This window comes from Asparagus officinalis, chromosome 9 (genome assembly GCF_001876935.1).
Source record: "Asparagus officinalis chromosome 9, Aspof.V1, whole genome shotgun sequence".
Taxonomy (NCBI): Eukaryota; Viridiplantae; Streptophyta; class Magnoliopsida; order Asparagales; family Asparagaceae; genus Asparagus; species Asparagus officinalis.
The window spans coordinates 59,197,011-59,200,351 of NC_033802.1; positions in this window are offsets into that span (position 1 = coordinate 59,197,011).

Here is a 3,341-nt window from a genome sequence, read left to right on the forward strand (position 1 = left end):
TATACGAGGCAACGGCCGTCTGTTATCCGAGTGGACCTGACCAGCATTAATGAACCGCGTTTATGAGTTCGCAGAGTGATGAGGCGTCTGTCCGATCACTCGTACTGTGCGTGACCGTCCGACGTGCTTTGGGCACGGTGCTTTCTCCTTTCTGGTCAGGAGAGGCGGTGAAGTAGGTGCACAGTACTCGAGTGGGTCTAGCCAACTTGCCGAGTGCCGGCGGATCCAGCCCTTGACTCAGACAGCCGAGGTGAGTCGCATTTATGAATGCTCAGGTTGACTCGACACCTGTCCAGTCCTTCGCGCTGTGCGTACTGCGAGCGGCCGTTTGACGGTCTTGGGGTATTGTGCTCTCTCCCTTCGGGTCGAGAGGGATGGGAAGGTCCATCTCAGCACGTGGGGTAGCGGATACCCAGCTGTACTGACGATCTTGAGATTGCAGGCGGATTCGACCCTGAACTCGGGTAGGCGAGTTGGGTGAAAGGCGAACTTCCGCCATCCTGATCGATCTTAACTCGTGCTGGCGAGCCGACCGTTAGGCGAACCTAGAATCGAGCATATCTGACGTCTACGCGACTTAGGCCCGTGCCAGAGAACTAAGCGTGCGAGCTCTTCTCATAGGCGAATTTCCTGTAAGCCTATAGAGGTATTTTTTACCGTCTACACCAAGTCGAATGCAAGTCGACTTATAAATTTGACCGTTGAACAGTAACGGCTATTTCCAGATTCTGTTTTTGTGTGGGTTTTTGGTCATTTCCTTGGGGTTTTGGCTGATGTCTTGGGTTGTTATAAATACCCCATTGCATTTACCTCTCCCATCTAACAAGAACAACAAGAGAAAAGTTTTAAGAGGTTTACAAGTTTTAATCAAGGGTTAAGTTTGTTTAAAGGTGTTTAAAGCCTTGTTTCAAAGTTTCGGTTTTGTGAAGCAAATTTCACAAGAGGGAGAAGAGATCATCCTTTGGTGTTTGGGCTTCAAATCATCTCTCTCACTCTTGTTATCTTTGGAGAAGTGTTTCTAAACTCATCTAGCAATTTATTATTTTGATTATAATTTCCATAAGCTAGATTTATATTGAGTTTAGTATAATTGTTTTATTGATACTCTTTGTTCACACACAACCTATTGAGCTTATTGTATCTACATTCATAGTATAATTTAGAGAGTGAGCCTACATTGAGTTCTCATCTATTGTAGAGAACAATTTTGTTGTATTGTGAGCCTAATTGTGAGGAACACTTTGTATTGCACTAGTACACCAAGAGGAGTGTGTGGTGAGAGACGGGGTCATCCCAAGAGGAGTGGGGTAGGTGATAATGCCTAGAGAGAGGTTATAATTCCTAACACTTGAGGGAGACACGGGCTAGAGACCAACACTTGAGGTGGTAGTTAGTGTAGTTACATTGTGTGGATTGTAAAGTTTTCGGTTAGCTAGAAAACCGTATTGTGAGGTGTAAACGTTTTTTGGGTAAGCGTAGAAAACCTGTAGAGTGTGATTGCAAGAGTGTGAGTTGTAGAGTTTTCGGTTAGCTAGAAAACCGAGTGTGTAGAAGAAGTTCCGGCTTCCAAACCGGATTGTGTTAGTGGATTTCTCCCCGGGAGTGGGGAGCGGAGACGTAGGACGGAAGGTCCGAACTCCGTGATCATATCTTGTGTTTGAGTGTGCTTTGATGTTTATTTATACTTGTGTTTATATTTCTTGTCGCCATTGTCATTAGCTCATTATTTATATGATCCACTATCTAATTCACATTGTTTACCCCTTGTGTTAGTTTTTATATCCTTGCTTATATATTGTCTATATCTCTTTGTTAGGATATATTTTATTGTTCATATATCCTTACACATAATTCTATCATATAGGATATATCACCTTGTGTATATTGCATATTCTTGCACTTAACTCTTTGTATATCTATCTTGCAAGAATATAACTTGTTAATTAATTTTAATTGGCATTTAATCGGATTAGATTAGCATAAGACCCTAATCACCCCCCCTCTAGGGTCTAACAATTGGTATCAGAGCTTGGTGCTCTTTGATTTAAGGTCTAATCGCCTTGAGTTAAAGATCCAAGTTATCTTTTTGTTCTAAACTTGTTTTGATTGCATTTGTATCTTGCTTGTACAATTTTACAATTTATGGATATGAATGATGCATCTTGTTTAGGCTATGATTCTAGTATTGCTCCTAAATTCAATGCTTTCCCCTATGCTCAATGGTGTTTTAGATTCAAAATATTTGTTCAATCTAAAAATATCGATTTATGGGAAATCATTGATTGTGCTTATATTGTGCCCACGTTGGAGAAATCCAAGTGGAGCAAACATGATAAAAAGATGTTTACTATGAACAAGCTTGTGTTAGAATTTCTATTAAATGCATTTGATTCATCAATATCTAACAAGCTTGATTCTTTTGATAGTGCTTACAAATTGTGGAAATTCATAGAAGCAAGCACATCATGGGAACTTGGAGGCTATCCGACAAGCTTTGGCGGGTTCCTCTTCAAGTTCTATTGGAGCATCACCATCATGCACACGGCCACTAGGCGATAGCCCTAGTGTGGTAAGCGATTCGGAATCCGATGATGATTTATCTATTAATGAACTCGCTTGTGCATATGATAGATTAGCGCATGCCTACAAGAAATTACAAAATGATTTTGTTGATTTAAAAAGCAAGCATGTTAATTTAAAGTCTGATCATGAGTTGTTGATTTCTAAGTTTGATAATGTTTCTAATGAGAATGTGATCCTCAAAGAAAAGAATGATAAATTAAAATCGGATCATGATTCATTGCTTTCAAACTTTACTAGTTTAACTCATGAAAAAGACTATGCCATGTTAGAAGTAGAAACTATTAGAAATGAGTTGAATTCATTTAAAATGATCATGTTTCATCTACTTCTACTTCCTATACATGTATGCAAAATGATGAGTTGAGTCAAGTTAAACATCGCATATCTTGTTTGGATTCAACCTTGAAAACATGTATGGTTAACAATGATAAGCTTATGGACATGTGTGCTAAGTCTCATGCTACTACACCTAGACATATTACACATCATGCATACATGTATAGCAAGATTTACAAATGCTCTATTTGCGGCCGAAAAGGTCATTTAGCTAAATTTTGCTATGATGCACACAAACCAAAGAATGCTAATGCTCATTGTGCATCTCATGTAGCTTCATCATCATGTACACATACACATTCACATGCTCTTTCTCATAAAGTTCAACATAAGCATGCTAATGTGTATCATTGTGATCTTTGCGGTCGGTTTGGCCATTTGGCAAAGTTTTGCTTTGACTTGAAAAGAAATTCTAGTTTGCC